The sequence below is a fragment of the Meles meles genome, chromosome 9 (genome assembly GCF_922984935.1).
Source record: "Meles meles chromosome 9, mMelMel3.1 paternal haplotype, whole genome shotgun sequence".
In the NCBI taxonomy this organism is placed as follows: Eukaryota; Metazoa; Chordata; class Mammalia; order Carnivora; family Mustelidae; genus Meles; species Meles meles.
Genome location: NC_060074.1, coordinates 62,587,632 through 62,611,557, shown reverse-complemented (window position 1 = coordinate 62,611,557; position 23,926 = coordinate 62,587,632). Strand labels below are relative to the sequence as shown.

Sequence of the window (23,926 nt, the reverse complement as noted above, 5' to 3'; positions counted from 1 at the left end):
TCAGTGTATTGTATACTCCGTGCTTCTCTACAGGGGACTGCATTTGAGTAACTTTGTTCTATGTAAACACAAGAGCTGGTCTTGATTGAACTGTTTTACATTTATGAATGAATGCTTATATTTCAGCCCTCAATATCAGCAATTTTGTCAGTATAGTTGCAATAATCACTTATTTGTCTATACATGTAGTCATGATGTGAAGAGTATATGCACACAGACTTCTTCACAAAACTGGCTCTTAGAAAATTTTTGGAAATCAAACCTGTTTTGTGTAAGTGATATATCAAGTAAGTTTGGGCATCTTACTCTTGAGAAGAATCTAACAGTGACTTCATTTGTAAGATCAAGAAAAATACTGTAATTTTCAGAAGACCAGCACAGACCACAAGAGAGATTTTTGCAAAACTCTACATGCAGGGTGTAAAGTAATCTAAAAACATAATTTTCAAACAGATACTTGTAGGTTTTATGTTCATTGTAGTAGATTATGAGTGAATAAGATTTGTTTAGTGAATAAGATTTATTTATTTTAGAGAGAGCACAAACAAGAGGGGCAGAGGGAAAAGGAGAAAGAAGCTAGAGCAGACTCTGTGCTGAGTGTGAAGCCCAATGAGGGGCTTGATCTCACAACCCTGAGATCATGACCTGAGCTAAAACCCAAGAGTTGGACACTTAACCGACTGAGCCACCCAGGCGTCCCAAAGAATACTGTACTGTAATTTCATGATGTAGTAGAGATAAATAAGTTGAGCACTGAGCTGGAAGGCTCAATTTCTGATTCAAGTTCTGCTACTAATGAGCTGTATCACCTCAGAAAAGACACCATGTATCACTGAAGTACATTTTCCTTGCCTGTATGGTTATTAGAATAAAAAATATATAAGAACACTTATTGTTTTAAAAATTTTATGGTTCTAATTTATCTGCATTTTCTTTAATGGATTTCTCAGCTTAACTGTAATATGATATATCTTTAACACATACTGAGTTGTATATTACCACTAATGGTGACAGTGGTAATATACACTATGTAAGGAGATAGAAAAATAGAGGACTAGAGATGTTTTAAAGGTCCTTGGCCAATTCCTTCTGTGGTGGAAATGACCAGGAAGAAGAGCAGAGCTGACAGACTGAATCTTAGCTTCACTATTAAATGACAAAGTATTTAAACTTTCTAAGCCTCTATTACATCATCTATAAAATAGGAAGGAGGTCATCTAATGCTGCAGGACTGTGTCAATAAATAATGTCTGTTCGGTGTTTATTACACATGCTGGGACAGGACTGGACGCCCACCCTCCCCTTTTCCCCTGCTCCCTCATTATTAGTGATGGTGATATAGTATCCTCCACCACAACAGGAAGGACAGACTGAAACTGCCAAGAAATTCTGTAGCTGAAAATGATAATTCTCATCCTGGAAGAATGCCCTTGCTGAAACGACAACGACGACAACAACAACAAATGTGCTCCCTACAATAATATCGATTAGTGCTAACATCCTGGGCATTTCCCGGGAGTTTATAAAACTTCCATAATACCTTCTAGAAAACCATTCTTTGGTCCAATGATATATTGTCATGGACTCCACTTCAAAGGCTTTCTATTTTTTTTTAAAGATTTATTTATTTATTTGACAGAGATCACAAGTATGCAGAGAGGTGGGCAGAGAGAGAGGAGGAAGCAGGCTCCCTGCTGAGCAGAGAGCCCTGATGGGGGGCTTGATCCCAGGACCCTGAGATCATGACCTGCAGAGGCTTTAACCCACTGAGCCACCCAGGCGCCCCAAGGCTTTCTATTTTTAACAAATTAGGGCCAAGGAGCTTTATTTTGCTTGTGCCGTAACAGATACACTTATCAGAAAGAAGTCCTCTTTGAAGATTCACAAAGAAAATTTAGGTTTCACCAAGCATATTTAAATACCCCAAAAATTTCTACTATGGCCATCAAATTACAGAGCCTAAATCCCAGAAATGACCACATGTGTTGGCTATGTGATCAACTCACAAACTCTCTGCTGCTTAAGTCCTATTAATGATACAATAAAAGGTGGAAAGGCAAATTGTGCCTGATGAAATTGTGGACATACTGCAAAACCTCTACTTCCCTCCAAAGGTTTTCTCTACATGCAGTTTTGTGCTCTTGACAGCTCTGTGCTCCTGGGATTTTGGGGAACTACAGCTGGGATGGCCATTCAGCACCCCAGGCCTCCTAATCCTGCCCTTCAGCCACCCTGGGCCTCTTTACACAGACTCAAGTAACTGCACTGTCATTTTCATCTTCATGGCAGGCAAGATGACTTAATGGGCTCATGACTAAACAGATTTGAGAAAGTTTGGGACACTTAAAGATATGAGGGGAAGTTTTCTCAATTAAACTGTGCTCTGCCTGGAATTTGTGGGTTAGTTCGTCTGCCTTGATTCTAGGCAACTCCAGCTTTTGTGATTCCTTATCTTTAGGGTTGAAATTAACTGAAAGCACTCATAAATATAAGGATATGAAGACAAACGCACCTTTTTTTCCCCACTAAAGAATGAACATGTGACTTGATAGTGAAATTTCTTCGTGTGAGTGGCTGTACAGATTACTTTTTCTCATTATCATTCATGTATAGGAATACTGTGAACTCAATGAAGGTTGGGAATTAGTGCTTTGTTTGTCATCTAAAAACACCTTATTCATTCTACCTTAATACTGACGGTTGTTTTCCAGATTTTCCAAAGCTATGAAGATTAATTACCTACCTGCCCCTGAAATATAATTTAAGATATTAACAGTACACTTCTGCACTTTCGGGATCTATTTTTAAATTTTGATTAATTTCAATACTAAGTTGTCTTTGGTTCCATTTGAATTTTACCCCAGAAACAACTTTAATGGCAATTCAACAGAGAAACTGGTATCCGAACTGTTACTTCTTGAGGTAGATTTTTGTTTGAGGTAGTTAAAAAATTTGGGAAAGACAAAACCCAATTGGATTATTCCTTGTATTGCAAGGTCATAATATTTATCTTTGATTAGGATGATACTTTTTCAAGTTTTACCTGATGATATTTTTCACCCTGGGGTAGAGTTAACACATTCTTCAGATACATCTTAATGGACTATTAACAAGTGTAGATACATATATCAGAGAAGAATAGTTAATTTTCTTTTACTTGATAATGTGGTAATAGAGAAAATCTGGCTCTTCTATTATGCAAAGACATACTTTGTTCTATGAACTGCCTGACAAGTATCAACTCTTGGGTTACCTAAAATTTGAAACTACACCCAGACGTATAATTAGCCACAGTAGAAAAATTCTTTAAAATTTGTATGAATGCCTCCTGGATACCGCAAGTTTTAATGTGCCCTATTTATTGATTTTTTTATACTCTACCTCTTTTCTTCAGGATTTGAAGTGACAAAGGACCCTGTAGAAAGAATTTTAAAGATATATAACTAGAGAATAACTGCAAAGTAGCTTATAAGCAGGGTTTACAATGTTAAAATATATGTATTCCGTACAAATACAGTGCATATAAACATATGCTAGTTGGTGGTTTGGATAAGGGAATTCTCAGGGGTTGTTTCAGTTCAGAGAAACCTTTTAAAAGTCTGGAGTTATTTCTGTAATAATTGAATTAGGTTTTCATCCTTTTGGAGACTGCACATAGGGAGCCCTTCATGTGATTAAGCTCTGTGCTGGCACAAAGTGAAAGAAATGATGGTCCTTAAATTATTAAACGGTGGTTGAATATTGTTTTATTCAATGGGTGAATTCAAAGATGGGAAGTCACTCTTTAAATAACTTTGGCCATTTTCTGCCAAGAAGCTCACTTTGGGGAATTTTAATCTCCTAATATTCAGAATATTCTTACTCGGGTTGTACAGAACATTGTGTCCTTTCCTTTCCCAAGAGCTATGACTGGAATAATTCACTAAATCCCAGTTATTATTGCTAAGTGACATTGTGATTCTGATCTAGAACCCAAAATATTCTTGCATAGGGCTTAACAGGACACATTTTAAGGGTGTAAGCCTCTAGTTAAGAACCAGTCATCTGTTAGTTTCTCTGTCTCCTCGGTGTTTTTGCTTGTGACATTTATTTTTCTCTCTGTAAATTATTTTTGTTCTACCTAATGAAGTGTTGAACACTTTCTTTTCATGGAACTTATATCATGTTGGAAATAACCTTGCGAATAAATTCTTAAGGAAACAACTCCAAATTTCTACATAGGCAGAGTGGGTAAGAAAAAGAGTGAAGCCAGCCAGGTTGGGACAACAGAACTGGACAGGCATAAACAACCGTATCCTTTCCAAGGATGGAAAGCCCCATCTTAGGGCTAGGAGACTGATGAATCTAACGATTTCTCTAAAAAAGCTAAAAATCCAAATTTTTATTATAAATCTCCCTCTTGCTGTCAAATAAATAAATAAAATCTTAAATAAAAAAAACTCCCTCTTGTTAAATGTTGTCATCTATTTCAAATTATTTACAATACTGGGTATATCCAACAAAACATACCTATAGGCAGGATATGGCCAAGGGGTTTGGCCAGGTTTTTTTGTTTTGTTTTGTTTTGTTTTCCTTTTGCCAATCCAACCAGTATTTTCACCAGTGAGGAAAAATAAACCTGATGGAGAGGAAATGGCTTGACTGCATTTCGAGGCACAGCCACAATAACACTCATATTTCTTATCTACTACTCCAGGCCTCAACCAACTGCCTGTGATTTTCCTATTACATTCATTTCAAACCATTGAATATTGTGTGCATTGCCTTCCATATTTCTGTTTTTCCTGCTGATATTTAAGTCACCAAATTTTACTTATCATCATAGATCCTTTTTATCCCAGTTTTGTTGTTATTAGTGTCGCTATCATGTTACTGATATAATAGTTGACATAGTATGTAATATTCCCACTTCTACCCTGTTCTGAAACTACTGAAATCTGTCTTTGAATTCAATTCAAAAATCAATCCTTTAATAGGATATTTACATGTTCTTGAGTCCCATATGGTCTCAAATTTCTAAAATATATTAAACGATTTTTAATCATAGTCAACAATGATTATAGTTCAAGTAAATCCATTCTTTTTTTTTTTTTAAGATTTATTTATTTGACAGATAGAGATTACAAGTAGGCAGAGAGGCAGGCAGAGAGAGAGAGGAGGAAGCAGCTCCCAGCCAAGCAGAGAGCCCAATGCGGGGCTCGATCCCAGGACCCTGGGATCATGACCTGAGCCGAAGGCAGAGGCTTCAACCCGCTGAGCCACCCAGGCGCCCCTCAAGTAAATCCATTCTTAACATTAGTTTTCAACCACTGTGTTGGGCTCCACTACCAATCTATTTATACCAAAAATTAAAGTATATTATTATATCAGCTTTGGAAGAACAGACAAAAGTATAATTCACAATCATATTGCATTCTCTTTCACTGACATAAAAATTTGGTAGCAGGGGCGCCTGGGTGGCTCAGTGGGTTAAGCCGCTGCCTTCAGCTCGGGTCATGATCTCGGGGTCCTGGGATCGAGTCCCACATCGGGCTCTCTGCTCAGCGGAGAACCTGCTTCCCTTCCTCTCTCTCTGCCTGCCTCTCTTGTGATTTCTCTCTGTTAAATAAATAAATCTTTAAAAAAAAAATTTGGTAGCATTAAATAAGAATACAAAACAGATACATTCTCCTGGAATGAGAACTTCTTGGCCAGTAAATGGAAAATCAGGGCGGGGGGGGGGGGAGCAAAATGAGAAATGACAAAAATTAGATTTTTAAAACCTCACTAATAAAAATGACAGAAGAAAAGAACAGTTGAAGGGAAATAGATATGCAAACATTCTGAGAAAAAAAAAACAGAAAAAGGTACAACATGATGAGCTTTAGCTGCACACTGGATTCACCTGGGAAGCTTAAAAAAGAGCAATGCTGGCTCCACGTTAGACCAATTCAATTATATTCTCTGGGGCTGAGCCTGGGTATCAGTGTTTGTTTAAAAGCTCTGCTAGTATAGTTCAAATATGTGGCCAGGTTTGAAAACCAGCTGACTGAACGAAGGCGGAGAAAAATAAGAGAAGCTAATGAAAGGTTGGCTAGTGAAGTAAAAGATAGCTGAGAAATGACTTTCAAAATAATTTGAAAATTCTAGTAAGTGGGCGTGTTAGGTAAAAAGACTATGCAAATACTTAGGAAAATAACAAAAATACATTCGTGTCCACTTCTTCCTTGGTTAGCAAGGCTGGTATTTATTCTATATGTTTAAGCAGTTTTATATTTCATATTGCTAATTTCCTACCCTTACCTTTATCTGAAAGTTGACCCAGCTGCTGGCTATGGTATATTTTGCAAGTTAACAATACAAACAATTGTGCATGCTCAGAAATAAACATCTGTGAACTGCAATATGTACAACCAGAGATTCGCTCTCTTTTTATTCTGTACCTCATAAATTGTTCCTTTGAAAATTAAGTCTTAAATAATCAAATAAGAGTTTCTATTGAAAGATACTCTTTGAATGTCCAGGTCATCCGTCTGGAAAAAAAAAAAAACATTGATTTCTATTTTTTGAAACAGCACCTGTGACAGATTGAGAGGAAAGGCAAACCAGTAAACCAACAAATTTCTTAAATTCTAAACTCATTTAAAAGTGTATTTTCCAGAAAGCGATATTTATAAGAAATGAATTAACCTAATAGCTAAGTGGAATTAATAATGAATTGTATTTCTTAAAAGGAATTCCATTACTAAGGTGAGTCAGCTTTTTCAACTCTTTAAGAAGACATTTGCAGGGTTAACACCCCAGTCGTTTTTTTATGTTGGCTTCTTGCAGTGCAGTCCTTTCCACAGCTGGGAGGAGACTGCGGTAGCCTTTAATAAAACAATCTTCTATGGCCTCCAGGGCAAATTATACCCTAAAGTCTTTCCTCTAGATAAACATCATTTAATATTTACTACTTAACTCTGTTTTCTTCACAACCTCTACCATTCTGTCAACCTGGTCAGTAAAATTACCCCATAGAGAAAAGATCTGTTAAATCTCAAGATGAGAATATCCATATTTTAAGGCAGGAGGCTGGTGCTTCTATAGTAAATTAAAGAAATACAACATTATGTTTGAGGCTAGATTTATGATGGATGTCTGTGAAACAGTGCCTGGGATCATAAACTGGGATCGGATCCTTTACTTAAAAATAATTGATGTCCTATCTTTCCATACAAAGTACTTGGGTAGTAAATAATGAAAATATAAAAAACAAACCAGGGAAATGTTAATAAAAATTAAAGCCTGAACCAGAGAAGAACTGTTTTTCAGAGAAGGGTCATCTTAAATTATTCCATGAGTACAGAAAGTGAAAAATTTATCGTTGATATAAACATTCCCTCCAACCAACATGGTGACAACTGTGATAACTAACATGATTCTTTGGGGAAAAGCATTTTAACATGTCATTCAAAAGCATTTAGTACAATTGAAAAGGGAAAGAGTAATGCTTAGGAGTAAATAAAAAGTGACAGAGCACATCCAAATTGTGATGCAGATCTTTATGCAAATTAACACAAAAGAGTTAAGCTCTACCACCAAAGCCACCAAAGTGAACTCTCTCTCATACCTTTGTTAGACATGTTGTTTACTAGGTGTCTTAAAATTACTCGAAGACACTATAAGGCACGTTTCTTTTAAACATCCATTAAATGTACAATAGCGATGACTTGTCTCAGACAACATACTATGAGATCAATTTAATCATAAAAGAATACACTTTTTTTTTCAACAATCCATATCCCTCAGGAAAGCTAAATTTAGAGAATTTTATGCCTGAGAAAATACTTTCTATTTATTCTCTTGAATTCTTTTTGAATAAAAAAGTCTCAGGGTTAAATATTTAAAGAAATTAAAAGGCACACTTAATGTGGGGTCTCTTTGTACCTTCGCAACCAGTTTTTTGTAAACCTAGAATGGCTCTAAAAAAAGAGAGACTACTAGTTTTTTTAAAAGGGGGTGACTTGAAGAATTAGTGAATTCAATGCCCAATATTGCAGAAGCAATTTTATCAGAATCCTGAGTGGCCCACATCTTTGAGATAATTCTGGGCACACTTTGAACACTGAAGGAACACAACAGATTCCAGTTCTGTCCTTCCTAGCATCTTCTCCCTTTAGCTTTTACATTTCTCCTTGTGATTGTTGTCCTCCCTAGCCAGGGTCTTACTTGCTAGATCTTCCACCCTGGGGAGAACTAGGATGGACAAGCTACACCCATCTTGGCTCTCATTAGCAGTTTGGTTGCTGCAAATCCTTGCCTGAAATACAAGCTTGCATCACATGTAATTTGTTCTTACCTGTGGCATTCTGGTTGTCTTTAGCCTCAACAGAACTGAGCACTGAACAGCATCCTTCCTGCCTTTACATGCAGAGAACTTCCACTGTGTGTTCCTGCTGCAGTAAGTGGCATCATTGACACCTAAATCAGGGCACTGCACTCAGGCCCTTGCTCTAATTTTGGTGCCAATGATGTGCTCAGTGGCTGGAAAAAAACATTGACTTTTTGGGACCTGAATTCAGATCCTAGAAAAATATTTTCAGCTTCTTTACTTCAAAAGCCCCTATTTTGGCAGGATGCAGGGTGGAGGGGGATTTAACCAAGTGACTTGTCATATTCACTGGAAACTAGACAATGTTTTGTGAGGTTGTTTTTTTTTTAACTGCTATTTGTGAGTTTGTTTTTTTTTTAACTGCTAGGAGATGAGAAATTTATGTATACAGAATTGAATATATAGATTTAGAAAGGATGTGAGGGGTAGTTCTTTTCAGCAACCAACCTCCCAGCTATGTTGTACTCAAGGCATTCATAATATTTGTTTATCAACAAAACATGGTTTAAATCTGATCAAACCCTTACTTCATGAAAGTATTCTAAAATGAAGATAGCCTCTAATAGGTATAGCCCAGCCTAGCTCAGTTACAGATTAGTCCAATATTCAAATAATCCTTGCTCAGAGTACAGGACTATTGCTGTATCCATCATTCCCTCCCAGAGGGGTGGATGTTGGAGTGTATCTGGTACTGAGTTTCAGAGTCTCGACACTAGAACTAGAGTTTTAGAAACCAAAGAGGCACTACAAATAAGCTAGTCAATTTTCCTCCTCTACATATCTTTTGTAGATGTGGACAATGAACACCTAAGATTTGAGTGTTCAATATTTCATAGCAAGTGATGGCAAACACACTTGTACCTAGAATACAGGTTCTCTGAATTGCAGGTTCCATTCCCCTCTTGTTTTCCTCTCTCTCTTCCTTACCTTTTCATTAAGTCTTGTTTCTAAAAAGATTAAGCACAGCAAACTTTTCTATTATGTTACACTGTCTTCTGTAGTACCATCTTAGGGAGATCAGAGTGTAAGGCATTATAATCACCTATTCCTGGGGCATGCTTAATAGAGAAGGTCCCTCACATGGCGGGGTTCTGATGGATGAAGAATCACATAACAGTCGAAACTCAGCCCTGCCTGAATCAACCCGTGCTCCAGTGGAGTTTACCCACAGAAGTGATCTGAAGGCAGTGATTACAACCTCTCTGCTCCAGGCTAGATAAATCTCAGTCCTCTGTATTTTAAACCTCAAAGGAATGCAGGTAACATGTAGAAAAGCAAGCACCACCATCTTGAACGAACGCAAGTTGTACCTCAAGATCCTCGTTCTAAGTTCCCTCAGGTTGCCAAGTGAAAAAGGCAATCATCTCTTAACACTCGGTTGTGAAAACAGTGTGCTGTCATTTTGATTACAGTCAGTAAACAGTCTGTGGTTGCCTGGAAAGAAGCTGCCTAAAGCACACAGCACCAGCAAGCAGTAGGAGAAACGTGGCTGAGGGCAACTCAGAGGACTCTCTGTTCTGTCTAAAGCGGCACTAATGTTACCCTGATGTTAGGGATCAAGGATTTACTACTGGTCTGAGAATGCTGTTTGCTTTCTGTTTGTCATGATACCAATTTATTTCAAAAATAGAGAGCTTTCTTTAATTCTGCTATATTCGGATTGAAATGTGGTTTCCTCTCCAGAAACACATGTGCCACAGGCACACACCCACACAAAATATTTGCTTATGGACAAAGTAACCTTCTCACTATAGCATTTCTTGGTCCCAAATCCTATGACATAAGGACAAAAACAACAATCTGACCAAGTAAAATAGAAAAATTATCCATCCAGAGAAAGCCCCCCACCCTTTTTGAGCATCAGAAAAGAGGATGGCCTCCCTTTTTAACTCATGTGTTGGTTCATGGATTTCATCACTTGGAGGAGGATGGGGCGGGGGGGGGGGGGTGGTGGTGGGAAGGAGAAAGGGATATACCAGACCAGCACTATTCAATAGAAATATAGTGAGTCTGAAAATATACTTGGAGATTTTCCAGGTGCTAAAAAAATAAGGCAAAATAAACAAGGGAAATTAATGTTATTGATGCTATGTTTTATTTAAGCCAACATGCCCCGAATATTATCATTTCAAGATTTGGCACTAGCCACATTTCAAGTGCTATTCCTGCATCTGGCCAGTGGCTACCACACTGGACAGGGCATTTGTAAAATTTGTAACTTCCTGCTTATTAGTAGCTAGTCAATAAAATCTTTATTGACTCAAGGAATTTAACAGTGATGTTGAAACATAATAATCCTTATTCCTCAAGGAATTTAATATGTAAAGGTAGAAGCAATAAGGCACATCCTTAAGAACAACAGAAGATAGAATATTGTAATTATTATATGAATTTTAAAGACAATATGTGTGTGCCCTGGAGTTTAGAGGAATGCAAAATCACTTCTGGCTTTGGAGCGAAGGTAGGATTTTAACAGGCAATGACTGGTGGTGGACGATATTTCAGGCAGAAGGAATGTTTTTGAAAGCCCGAGGCCAGAGACTGGGAACTTTCAGGGAATGGCAAATAGATCAGTTTGACTACAGAAGAGCATATATATAGGAAAGTATGTAAGATGAAACTGCAGAAACAGATGGTAAAATATTTTTAGAGAGAGAGACTCTGATTACTTTTCTAAAGAAAAACAACACTGGATTTGGTAGCACCATTTACTAGCCATGTAATCTTGGACAAGTTACTTATCCTCTCTGGACCTTATAGCTCCTTTATCTGCAAAATGAGGGCAATAATCACATTTATCTCATAGGGTTATTGTGAAGATTAAATGAGCTAATCAGTGCCTATCGCACAGTAAGTGCTTAATGTTCTTTATTATCCTTATTATTTCTTCTCAAAGGCATTCTGGAGTGGGGAATTCTTTGAGTAAAGCATTCAGTCTTCATTTTGCTTTGTTTTAAAGAGAGTCTAGTAAGCTTTGCCTATTTATACAATTACCTTTGAGGTAAACAAGATTTCAATGCATGTATTTTGATCTACATTAAATAGGACTACATAATTAGGAAATACAGTATCCATAGAGAATTTGGCTTTCATTGCTGTCTCTTTGTTTTATCTTGTTAATGGCTGTGTGATACAAAACTAAGTTACTTTATTTACTTGTCCAATCTCCCATTAGCAGACATTTCAGTTTTTTCTAGGCTTTGTTATTATAAAATGTGCGGCCATGAGTAGAACACAAGCCTTTTTTTAAAATTTTTTATTAATTTTTTATTTTTTTATAAACATAAAATGTATTTTTATCCCCAGGGGTGTACAGGAACACAAGCCTTTTTAAAGGATACTTGTAGGTTGAAATAAAAATTACTAATTTGGGGGAGGAAACCAAAATTAAAAATCCATTTATTCAAAAAAATGCTGAGCACCTACTATGTGTCATATACTGTTCTAAGTACTTGGGATTCACCAGTGAACAAAAGAGGCCAAGAAAGGCCAATATTCTGCAAGGGTTATATTCTACCCAGGAGAGACGGAACAGGAATAATGAACACTACAAATAAGTAAATTATGTAGCACATGACAAGGTGACGTGCTTTAGAAACCAACAGACTGGGGTAAGAAGCTGGCGGGATAGCATAGTAGGCCTCTTTGAGAAGGTAAACGTTTGGCCAAAACCTTAAAGATGGGGGAGTTAGGCATTCATCTACCTAGAGAAAGAACATTCCTGAGAGAGGGAACAGTCTATCTGTGCCTGGAAGTTGCAGAGGACAGACAGAAGCCAAGCTTGACTAAGAAAGTAGTGAGGGAAGGGGAGAGCAGGAGGAGATGAACTCAACTAGGTAACTGTGAGCCCATGTCATAAGGCCTGATAGGCAACTGTAAGGAGTTTGGCCTTTTCTCTGGGCAACTCCTGAAGGGTTCTGGTCAGAGGAATGACATGATTTGATTTCCCTTTTTCCCAAATTGCTCTGACTGCTGGTGAAAATAGGCCGGGAGCAGGGAGACAGGAAGCTATTGCAGGCTTTTGTGAAATCCTGCCATAAATCATTCCAAGGTTCTGGGTTCAGAGGAATTACACCACAAGACATTAAATGAATGAACAAATGAGACTGAAGAAGATATGACTGTCCTCTCTGAGAGATCCTAAAAATGAAAGCAATATTAATGGCACATATATTTCTAACTTGAAAAAGCAAATAAATAAAATTATGGTTTCTGTAAGCCAGTCATTGTCCAAGTGTGATTCCTGGGACAAAAGCACCAGCATCATCTGTGTGCTTGTTAGAAATGCAAAAATGCCTCACTCCTATCAATAGAATCAGCTACTCTGGGGTGAGGCCTGGCAAGCTGTGTTTAAACAAAAAGCCTTCTAGGTGACTCTCATGCTATGAAGAACCACTACTATAAACTGAAATGGTGAAAATAGATGGACTGACAGATCCTTTTCAATTTTAGGATACTGGATTTCCAAGTTTAATTTTTAACATTTATTTTCATAATAAAATTAAGTATATTCCTTGAGAAAAATAATTCATTCTAAGACGCATAGACTCAATCTGAGGGTTTTGAAGGGGTGGGGGGTGGGAGGTTGGGGGAGCTTGATGGTGGGTATTAAGGAGGGCACATATTGCATGGAGCACTGGGCGTGGCGCATAAACAATGAATTCTGTTACACTGAAAAGAATAAATTTTAAAAAAAGAAGCATAGACTCAGGCTTATGAACAAATCTTTTAAATCACGTAGAAAATTTTGACATTTATTCTATCCCATCTCTTTATATAAATATGATGGAAGTGGTATATTATTTTTTTTTTAAAGATTTTATTTATTTGACAGAGAGAGATCACAAGTAGGCAGAGAGGCAGGCAGAGAGAGAGGAGGAAGCAGGCTCCCCACGGAGCAGAGAGCCCGATGCGGGGCTCGATCCCAGGACCGTGAGATCATGACCTGAGCCGAAGGCAGCGGCTTAATCCACTGAGCCACCCAGGCACCCCGGTATATTATTTTTTAAATCCATGTGCAATAGGAAGTTGAAGACAAGGAGAATGGACAAAATGGAGGTGATAAACTTGTGAAGACTGTGGATTAATGAAGTTACTCTTTTGGAATATCCATTTAGCTCTGGGCCTCCTGGACTCAACATTTTTAGAGGAAGGCAAGAATGAATTTTATAGAACTCAGAGAAACAGATACCAGATTTTAGGTTAATGTGAATCACCATGAAGCCTTCTGATGGTCAAATCTGATCTAGGAGAATCTTTGGAGTACTCAGAGGAGTGGATGTATGGTTTACTTTATAGATAAAGTTCTGTGTTTCATTTCATAGTATCTTGGTGATTTGGCCATTTGGTATTGTCCCCTTGATAAGGGCCTCAAGTCTTAAAACCAAATGAGCAGCTGGTAGGATAGGATGATTACAGACATTGGAGAGCCAACCAGCATTCCCACCCAGATGGAAGGCTGCCTCTTCCCTGTGGGGAAATGCTGCCAGAGACTGGCTGGCAATGTCTGTGAGTTCCTCAATAAGAGGCTTTGGATCTGCTTCAGCCTTTGCACAAAGAGCTAACTAAGTCCCCAGAGTTTCACAGCTAACGCATGACAGAAATGGTTTTGATCTGGAAAATTCTAAGACAGGTACATCATATTATGAGTATAAAGGAAGATGGATATACTGAAAGAAAATAGGTTAAATGGTGAAAAACAGTGAAAAGATAAACTAAAGAGGAAAAATGATGGTCAAAAACAATGAACCTGGAATAAGACCAAAAATTTTTTAAAATACTGGGACTAGGTCTTAAAGAATAAATAGAAAAGATAAACTAAAATACACAAAAAAAGGAATATAAACAATTAAACTCACCTCTATAAAATTCAGTCATTGACATTAGTATTACAATTAATAACATTAATATAAATGGGTTAAGAAAATTAAAATCAAAGCAACTTTGTCCAATTTTCCTCAGCTGGTGATGCCTACCCTTTTCGGGGTAAAGCCTTATTGCATTCTTTGATCTATCACTTCCTCATCTGTAGCATGAAGAACTTCCCCTTAATTTCCAAAATGCTGACATTCTATGAAGATGATTTCAAACTGTGGGGGCACTCTCCTGGGCCAATGCTTGTATTAGATAATCTGAAAGTAAAGTTTCTGAACTGTCTTATTTCAGTAACTTTTTAATGGATTTCACCAAGTTCAACTAACTTTAGCCATTTGTAGAAGACTTATTTGATTTAACCTTGTTTGGCTCTTTTGTGCAATTACATTCAGGACATCTGGTAAGCATGTTACCTAGTGTCCCTTATGCTATGTCCTAAGCAAGATTTCTTTTCCCGGTTTAGTTCTCAGAGAAAGTTTGTCTTTTTATATGCAGCTATTAGGAATTGTTTTTGTTTTTTCCTAAATCCAGTGTGCTTCCACTTTTTCTTACCTACTGGGAACATTAGAGCTGAATTCCAGCTTTATTGTGTAAAGTACCCATCTCAAATTTCTAGTAACTTCTATTCATTTCCTTCAGAGCAGCTTCCTCAAATAGTAATCCACGTGCTACATGCACCAATTTCATTCAGGGAGCTTGTTAAAATGCAGATCTCTTGGCCGTGCCCCAGACCAACTTTTTCAGAATTTCCAGAGACTGAACCCAGAAATCTGCATCTTTGACAAGTACCCCAAACGATTCCTATGCTCACTGAAGTTCAGAACTACTTTAAAGAATCCTCATTCTCTAAATAACTACATTAGGCCAATTTTGTATTGGTTAAGCCGTAAGCCATGGTCTGCTTTTAAAGATGACTGAGAAGAGATCTTAATAAGACACAATGCCATTTGAAGTATGAGGCCTAAATTGGAGCATGAGGCCATATACAGAAATCACTACTATTTCCCACGTGTATTTGGGGTTGGCAAATCTTTCGCATTTGGAGTTCAGGATATATTTTCTCTGATCCATCAATCAGTGATTTTCACAATAGAGAGAGGAGAGAGAATTCAAGCAAATCAGAATTTTGGGGGGTGTTTTCTCAAACTACTTTCCTGTTCCTCCTTAACTCCTTGGTTTCCATGGATATTCACCTTCCCTACCTTATACCCCTCCCTGTTCCCATACTAAAAGATGATAAATATTTTGGGAATATATCTAAATTGATATTCTGGTTTTTCAACATCATGCTCATTATATGTCAGGCTGGAGATTAAGGTATTTAAATCCAGTTAATTGTGTTCTGGGGAGGAGAGGTAGCATTTATTAAGCTTGTGGCTATAAAGTAGAGGGAACATTTATTGAAGGGCTATACATTTATTTAACAAATCATTATTTCAAGCTCCGATGCATGGGTCTGTCTGATGTGTATTATTAGTAGTACAGTAACAGCTCTAAGACTATTATTACTATTATTGCTTCTTTTTTTAAAGATTATTTTATTTTATTTATTTGACAGAGAGAGAGAGAGCAAGAGAGAGAACATAAGCAGGTGGGGGGGGGGAGTGGAGAGGAGAAGCAGGCTTCCCACAGAGTGGGGAGGCCTATGCAGGGCCCAATCCCAGGACACTGGAGGGTCAGAATGGAAGGCAGACACTTAAAGGCTGAGCCACCCAGGCACCCCGATGTATTGCTGCTTCTAATACTACTAAAACCTCCTGCTTTTATGGGAAATCTACTTTTGCCAGCTCTCGTATGAGTGACTTACAGCTGTGTGCATGTATATGTGTGTGTATGAAATATAGATCTCATTTAGTTCTAACAACAGCCCTGTTTCACTAGGTATTGAAATCCCCATTATCTGATGGGAAACTAAAAACTGGATTGGTTGGGTAACATGTTCAATGTGACTTAGCTAGTGAATGACAGAGCTAGATCTGTGCTATTACCAAATGAAAGGTAAGAGAGGAGGCAGAGGGAAGATCATAAAGGTGCCTGAGTACTTCGCTAAAGTGACTATAAGTCACTGAAGGCCACTGACAATTTTTAATAAGGGTAGGATATGTGTTTTAGAAAGATCACTTTGATGACAGTAAAGAAAAGATTGGTGGCTTAGGAATGAGTTCACATCTGAAAACAAAGATTTTAAGACAGTGTATAAAAGAAAAAGTGAGATTTGAGTGAATTGTAAAGGGAGATTTATTGGTGAGAATCCATTACCAATTTGGCTTATGAGCATTGAATAAGTGGACTGATGTAAGCATTGTTTTAAATATCAATTGCTAATTTAAAATTACTTATATTGTCTTTCAAAATAATGACCGGTTTAACTGGACTAACTTATTGTTAAGAGTTATAGCTGAAAGGAATATGATATCAGACTGTTATACTTAGGTTAATATTATGTCTTGGCTTAGCATGCTAGTTTTTTTTTTTTTCTCTCTTTTTTTTTTTCTTTTTAAATATTTTATTTATTTGACAGAGAGAAATCACAACTAGGCAGAGAGGCAGGCAGAGAGAGAGGAGGAAGCAGGCTCCCTGCGGAGCAGAGAGCCCGATGTGGGGCTCGATCCCAGGACCCTGGGATCATGACCTGAGCTGAAGGCAGAGGCTTTAACCCACTGAGCCACCCAGGCGCCCCCAGCATGCTAGTTTTTTATTTCTGTCTAAAATTTACTCTTAGAAGCCACTGAATAAGGCTTATTGGTCTTATCTTAGCCAGCCAATCAGATGGGGTTTTAGGTGGAGAGGAAAAGGAGCGAAAAACAAACTAGAATAATGACCCACAATACCAATGTGGACCACACGCTCCACTGGTCTACCTCTTTGGTCTTTTGAAGAAAGAAAGAAAGAAAGAAAGAAAGAAAGAAAGAAAGAAAGAAAGAAAGAAAGAAAGAAAGAAAGAAAGAAAGGGGCTGCAAAGAGGGAAGAAGGAAGAAAGGAAGTAGAAAGTAGAAAGATGCTCTGGAGCTCTGGCATGTCTTCAGAAAGAGTAATTAAATCAAGGCTGCCCAAGAAAAGAGGCCACCCCCACCCCAGGATTCTGGCAGTGGTTCCTGGCCCCATCCTTCCTTGAGCACATCAGGGCTTTCAGATCCAGACCCAGACCCAGAGCACCCATTTCAATCCAAAGGCCAAAGATGCTAGAATAACTTCACATGTTTCCCTTTCTACACAGATTATGGAGCAAGAAAGCTGACACCAAGTCGCAACAGAGTTCATCAGGGATGAGATATCTGTCAAGGATTTGTGGCAGAGTGGCTTACAGGAATAAAAATACAGAATCTCTTCTAGAGATAGTATAAGAACAAATGAGATAATTCCCAGAAGTGGCCTGAAGTTTTTCCAGAAGAACGTGCTGTAATTATCTAAGGTATCTAAACTACCAGTGGGTATAAATTTGTGTTTGTGGAAGGTAAACTAAAATCTGTATCAGCTAACAAGGTCAGCTGTTTCAAGGGGCAGGGGGACAGGAGGCAAAAGACTGATTACCTCCCTCCGGGCTAGTTTGTTCCTCCAAAGAGGCAAACACTTAGAAACATGGCAGAGATGATCTACAACAGTGGAATAGTGACAAAGGCTATTGATTTAAGAAAGAAAAATTAACCCAAATTTTTATTTCTTTTTCTTTTAAAAGAGACATGCATTCTGTGCATTTGGTAAACTAACCCGGGCTATATTTACTTGAATTTTATCATATTTATTTGGTGATTGGATGCATAGCTCGCCTGTTTGCATGGGGTAAAGGACATCCAAATATGCGGTTACTATTTATTTGGTTGTAAGGTGGCTTCTGAACTGTTCAAGTTTTTGTACCAACCAAGGAGTATTTACTTGTATGGTGTATCATCTGCAAATAACTAGAAATACTGTCTAAAACTGTCTTAGTCAAGAAAGATGCTTATTGGATATAACAAGAAGTGCAGAGGTTGTTTGGGTCCAAGAGCTGAGCGATCCATCAAGACCCCAGGGATAGATCTGTCTCCGTGATCTGACACCCTCAGTGTGTCAGCTTTGCCCTCAGAATGGCATCCCTTCTGGTTATAAGTTGACTAAAGTAGTCCCAGTATCATACCTCAATGCAGTAAGGTCCAGGGAACAGAGAATTCTGCCGCTCCTTGTCTCTTTATTAGAAGGAAAGAAAACTTCCATAGACATACACTTAGCAGGCTTCCCCTCACCTTTTGTTGGCAGAACTAGGCCACAAGACTCTTCGTGAACCAATGATTGGTAAGGGGCTTGGAGAAGGTATTTGGAGTTGAATGGATGTTGGGGAATTGAACATGCAATTGTCTTCAGTTTGAAAACATATAGTAGAAAAATTGAGGAGCTAATGAAACAATTTTTCTATTACGATGTTGTCTTACTTGTTATTACTTAGCAGTTGTCTCTCTGAGCTTATAGTTGTTTGATAAGGAAAAAGTCACTGAGAACATCAACACCTAGAAACTAATTATTACTTCCAAGATAAAGATTGTTCTGATGACAGAAATGAGCTCATTCTTTCCTACTCAGCCATTTTTCTCCCCGGAGGTATGCCATTGAGTCCAGGTAGAGAAAGGCAGAAATAGATTCTTTTATTAAAAAGTTAGCAAATCAATTAATAACACTTATGTGTGGACAATCATGAGTTTAGCTAACAGGAAGGAAACGATGACAGTGAAATTCTACATTTCATTTATATTTGGCCATGTCACAGTGATATCCTTGCCATATAGTTACTTTCTTGATATGTTTATTCAGACCAATAGTACTGCATAATTCCTTGACAGAACAATGAGAGCAAGAGGTAATGATATATAAGAAGCTAGCCTAGGCTTTTTTTTTTTTAAGATTTTATTTATTTATTTGGCAGACAGAGATCACAAGTAGGCAGAGAGGCAGGCAGAGAGAGAGGAGGAAGAAGGCTCCCTGCTGAGCAGAGAGTCCCATGGGGGGCTCGATCCCAGGACCCTGAGATCATGACCTGAGCAGAAGGCAGAGGCTTTAACCCACTGAGTCACCCAGGCACCCCTAGCCCAGGCTTTTATCTTCAAATAACTCAAAAGTACTTAAAATATATGTCAATACGTACCCATTAGATGTGGGTTTTATGTTTGTTATTCATTCATTCCTGTTTATTTTCTACATTAAAAACAAAGGTGATGACTATACTGCTCTGTTTCTTAGGTTGTGCCACTCCATTCTTTTTTTTTTTTTTTAAGATTTTATTTATTCATTTGAGAGAGAGAGAGAGAGCACAAGCAGGGGGAAGGGCAGAGGGAAAAGGAGAAGCAGACTCCCGACTGAGCTGAGAGCCTGACATGGGGCTCTATTCCAAATCCCGGAGATCATGATCTGAGCCAAAGACAAATACCCAACCATCTGAGCCACACAGGTGCCCCTGCCCCACTCCAATCTTAACATGAGGCTGTATACATAATAACTTCCCAGTGAGGTAGTGGACTTATCTCAATTCCATTTCAGAACACATGAACTAAAAATCTCATTCCAGAGGCTTGGAGCCCAGGTTATTTCCTGAGCTATTTGGGTTTAAATCCTGTCTTCTTGACTTACTGCTGGAACTTGGACAAGTTATCCAACCTACCTGTACCCAGCTTTTTTTATCTCTAAAATGGGAATAATAAGGTTAAGTAAGATTAGATGATTAAACTTCATAAGATTAAGTGAGTTAATGTATATAAATTACATGTCAGAGTATCTGAGACATGACAATAGTGTAACAGTTTTATCTATTACTATTGTTTAATTCTCAAAGCCACCTAGTTAGGTAAGCACACCAATCAGATGTTATTTCAAAAATCTTCTAAAATATGGAAAATAATGTTTAATTCTGCTTTGGAGAGTGTCCAGTGGTAATCATTATAATTGCCAGATGCTCTGTATATGCCTTTAATAAATTAATATTCTCTTTGTCACATATGCTACCTGAAAATATAGTAAATACCAGATAATCACTCAAAATGAAAACCCCTTTAGAAATATTAATAACTTTATTCAAAGGAAGGGTAGTTATCCAGTCCGTTTTGTCTTTTAGATTATGTCCTTCATACAACAGTCTTTCATTGATGCCAAGAAAACACAGCATCCTTTCCTTAGCAGTGGACTCAATCTTTTCCCAACAATTTGCTCTCTCCTCATCAAGGACATGAAAATCCACTGTGGGTATTTTTTTCCTGATCTCTCAAGTTGTATGACACAGAGCAGCTTTCCATCCTTGAAGATGGCAAATTTACAGCCTCTGACATAATTTTGTCTCCATGGGAACAGACCAGAACTAATTGATTTTTGTCTGTAACATAATCATAAAGATCCCTACACAGGGAGAGAGAAACTATTGATATTAACAGGTTATAGGCCAATGCAATTTTCCAAACTATCTGCTATTCTTGAAATTAGGCAAGATGAGAACTCACAGGCTATATGAGTAATGGGAAAAATAGTACTTCTGTCCTTGCCATGTAATGCCATGGCATATTCCAAATGTTAACCATGCCCTTTTTTTCCAGATTCTGATTCATTAACAAATATTAGCTTTGTATTTGTATTTGTTGGTTTCATATAGTTTTAGAAACTAATGTTAATATCAAAGTATACAGATATGTGTATATGTGCCTGGAAAACTGAATTAAACTATATTAATCTATTTTTCTGTAGTATTTATATAAAGCTTAGGTCTTTAAAATCAAATCATACAATAGTAAGATTCAAGATAAAAATGTCAACTATAATAGGAAAAGTCAGTCAAGAATAGAATGTGTGGAAAATGTTTTGCCTCAGAGCAACAATTTGTGTTGTCAGTAGATGTTTTGGTGAAGGTTACTTAGCTTCTCTGTGCCTGTTCTTCATTTATTTTAAGTGCAGGGAGTTGACTAATTGTCAAATCCAATACATGCCTTTTAATTAGCATCTTCAAAATTCCTCTTTTGGCATCTATGTAACTGTTCTGATTTCATTGTCTAATTTTCCTCTCCTTAAAAACTGGTAGTCACAGGAGTCCTGCCTTTTCATCTTTCCAGTTTTTTCCTAGACAGTGTAATGCATATTCTTATTTTCAGTTTCAACCAGTGACTCTTTAATCAACATTTTCCCAGCCCAGACAGCTTTCTGGGCTCTACTTCTCTACTTCTACTTCTACTCTACTTCTATGTTGGGTTAATGACAACTTGTGGCTTAAACCATTCTGGGATTGAGCTTGACCTGGTATGTCTTCATCAAGCCACATATCAAGACATCATAAAATCTCATTGATTTTTCTAATTTTGCACTGAATACCGTCCTCTGGCTATGGTTTGTTTTCTAATTTATTGATGGCCTACTCTCTTCCAGGCATTGTGCTCACCTTCCAAGAGGATTTTCTCATTTAATGTCACATTAACTCTATGAAGTATGTGTCATCATTGCTATCATTGTTCTTATTATGCAGACAGAGAAACTGAAGATTATGAAAGATTAAAAAAAAAAAAACCTGCCCAAGGTCACACTGCTAGAGAGTAGCAGAGCCAGGGCTTGAATACAGTTCTGATTGCAGGTCTAGGCCATTAAATAGTATAGCTATAGTCACATTTCCTTGCCCTCTCCTTTAGACTCCTGTTGTCCATCTGTTTCCTTCTAGGGAAGTTCTCAAAGGGTGATTTGTGGATAACTGGGGGTTCAAAAGTCCCTTTCAGGGGGACAGTAAGGTCAAAACTATTTTCCTATTACTAATCCCAAGAAGACCTTTGCCTTTTTCGCTGATGGCACAAAAGTCATGGAGTGAAACAGTTCATGCCTTAGTAGGAAGCAAGGGAGCGGCATCAATCTGTAGGATGAATCCTTGTTTTCTTCACCACCACACACTTTCAGTGAGAAAAAAGTGCCAGTTCACATAAGAATGTCTTTGATGAAGCAGTATATATTATTCATTATATTAAATCTTGACCTAAGCAACATCTGTTTTTAATATTCTGTATGATGAAACTGGAAAGATACATGAAGCATTTCTGCTGTGCACTACAGTACCATGGCTGTCTCAAGGAAAAGCACTTGCATGATTGTGTGAGTCAGGAGGTGAAAAAGCCACTTTTTCTTTTGTTCATGGAACACCATTTTCACTTGAAAGAAGAACTGACAAACTATGGAAAAGCCTGTCACTTCAGGAAAAGCAAATGACAGCATTTGTTGTCAATGTTAAAATTGGAGCTTTCAAGTGGAAATTGGAATTCTGGAAAACTTCTACCTGCTGCTGGGAACTAACTAGACAGCCTCCCAATATATTATGACTTTTCTCATGAGATCAATGATGATATTAACAAATGTGATTTTTGAAAGTTAATGAAATTTGTCAAAGTTGGGGAAATCTGCAAAACACTGTGCCTATATTTTCCAAATGATCCATGCATGAAGGCACAAAATCCATCCAGGAGGCAAAATCAACAAAAGTTCCTGATACAGATTCCATACTGAAACTAATACAAAAATTATCATTTGTAGAGTTTTGGTGTGTATCAAAGAATATTCACAAGTGCCTGAAAAGACAAGTAAAATACTCCTTCCTTTTTCAGTTACATATATATTTTAAGAGGATTTTCTTCATGTACTTCAATCAAAACAACATATCTCAACAGATTGAACTTGGAACCCGATAAGAGACTCTGGCTGTATTCCATTATGCCAGACAGTAAAGAGATTTGCCCAAATTTAAAATAAATTCCTTCTTCTCACACCATTTTTTAAATTTGTGATAATATAGTTCTTTTTATTAAAAATACATTTTATATGTAGACATACAAGGACTTATTATTACATTAATAAAAGTTATAAAATCTTCTAATTTTTAATATGGTAAATATGAATAGATAAGTTGCCTATAAATAAAAGCTCTTTGACATTGTAATTTTAAGAGTATAAAAGGTTAAGAGTCATTTATGGTTTGTCTCCCTTTTATACTCTTAAAATTACAATGTCAAAGAGCTTTTATTTATAGGCAACTTATCTATTCATATTTACCATATTAAAAATTAGAAGATTTTATAACTTTTATTAATGTAATAATAAGTCCTTGTATGTCTACATATAAAATGTATTTTTAATAAAAAGAACTATATTATCACAAATTTAAAAAATGGTGTTGGGGAGGGGAGGCGAACCATAAGAGACTATGGACTCTGAAAAACAACCTGAGGGTTTTGAAGGGTCAGGGGTGGGAGGTTGGGGGAACAGGTGGTGGGTGATGGGGAGGGCACGTTTTGCATGGAGCACTGGGTGTTGTGCAAAAAGAATGAATACTGTTACGCTGAAAAAATTAATAAAAAGGGAAAAAAAAAAAAGAGTATAAAAGGGTCCTGAAACCAAAATGTTTGAAAACCATTGCTCTAGGATCAGCCCACCTGTTTACCCTTTATTACTGCCACTCTTTTTTCTGTCTTCAAGTTAATTCCATCACTCCTATCCATGGCTTATGAAGTGTGCTCTATGAGACCTCTGATGATTATATCCTGCCAGTATTTCAGTCCTTGCTCTTACCAATCCCTTTTGAGCAGGTTGGTCTCTACCCATAATGAACTTCTTTTTTTTAAATTTTTTAAAATTAATATATAATGTATTATTAGCCCCAGGGGTACAGGTTTGTGAATTGCCAGGTTCCACAATGAACTTCTTAGTTCTTCCCAGGCCCTCCCT

General features: G+C 37.4%; 1 protein-coding gene across 3 annotated transcripts in view; it reads left to right on the top strand.

Moving 5' to 3' along the window:
• SCN3A (sodium voltage-gated channel alpha subunit 3) overlaps positions 1-23,926 on the top strand; it is a 109,829-nt gene that overhangs the window by 1,564 nt on the left and 84,339 nt on the right. For all 3 annotated transcript variants that reach the window (XM_046019659.1, XM_046019657.1, XM_046019658.1), the window contains exon 2: positions 17,445-17,639. The gene's annotated coding sequence lies outside the window, so the exon portion shown is untranslated. The remainder of the gene's footprint in view (positions 1-17,444; positions 17,640-23,926) is intronic.